This window comes from Glycine max, chromosome 7 (genome assembly GCF_000004515.6).
Source record: "Glycine max cultivar Williams 82 chromosome 7, Glycine_max_v4.0, whole genome shotgun sequence".
Classification (NCBI taxonomy): domain Eukaryota; kingdom Viridiplantae; phylum Streptophyta; class Magnoliopsida; order Fabales; family Fabaceae; genus Glycine; species Glycine max.
In genome coordinates, this window is record NC_038243.2 from 5,539,125 (window position 1) to 5,540,387 (window position 1,263).

Consider the following 1,263-nt stretch of genomic DNA (forward strand, 5'->3'; position numbering starts at 1 on the left):
TTTTTACAGTATCTGGACACAGTTTCCATCCTGTTGCAATGGATTACCGACAATTCTTCCAAGGATGGGAAACTTAAATTCCCTTTGTAGAAGCTTCTGAGATTTGGTAATCCTTTAAGTTTCAAACAATTGAGCTGCTGAAATATTATCTCTTCAATTGAATTGCAGCTTTTTACCTTCATTGTTTTAAGCTGAGTCAAACTTATGGCTGTTGGGGATGTGAACAAATATAGCATGTTCTTGCAACTATCTACTTCCAAATATGTCAAATTGGAGAAAGACACACTGCATGGTACCAAATTTATTGAACTAAAACAGATGAATGCTTCCAAGGTTTCTAGATTTCTGAGAAAGGGCACAATCCAAGAATTCTCTGAACCATTGGAAGCCAGCTCTCCAAGGGACTCCAAAGGTAATACTTTCAGCTCTGGAAAGTGGAAAGTCTCCTTGAAGGAACCACGAAGGATCACAAGCTTCTCTAAATTGGGTACCCGTTGCAGAAATACATTGGACTCAATATGAAAGAACAAAACCCAACATATTTTACTAATGAGTGCGATGAAATATAAGTGTGAGGTGAAATTCTATATCGGATAGAAATGAAAAAGTTAAATATCATGAGGAAAAAACGTATAAACTTGAACCTTAAAGTTTTAAATTGAAGTGTGGTATTAGATTCACTTATATGATTGTGATTGCTCTTGAATCATTAGTGTAAATCTTTCTGATGTTTATTTCCCTTAATTTCATAACTGCCAATATACCCTAATTGGGTATGATGCATCAGCTCATATGATTTAGACCAAAGAAGACTTTCTGTTTACTACAAATTAACTTGCATTTGCAGACAGAAATGGACCAAAAGGAATAATCAGCAAAGTTAGGATATCTATATTATAGTTGGTGGATATGCCATTGCTGAAATGTTTTATCTGCCTTGCAAGAGATGATACGGCAATGGAATCGGGGGCATTATTTGCTTGGTAGTTGTTGCTGTTTCTGTGGTTTGACTTCGGTCACCAGCAATTCAAGGTAAATTTATAATTATTAACAAAAAGTAATTGTTTTTATATACATTTGTTATTATTCTTAATTTATTCTTGTATGACTTTAAAAAACACCCCCAATTATAAGTAATTATTATTTAATAACTTTTTAAACGGATAATTATTACTCCTATATCTAACTAAAAAAACAATTAAGACACAAGACACAATTTTCAAATAATAATAATAATAATAATAATAATAATAATAATAATGG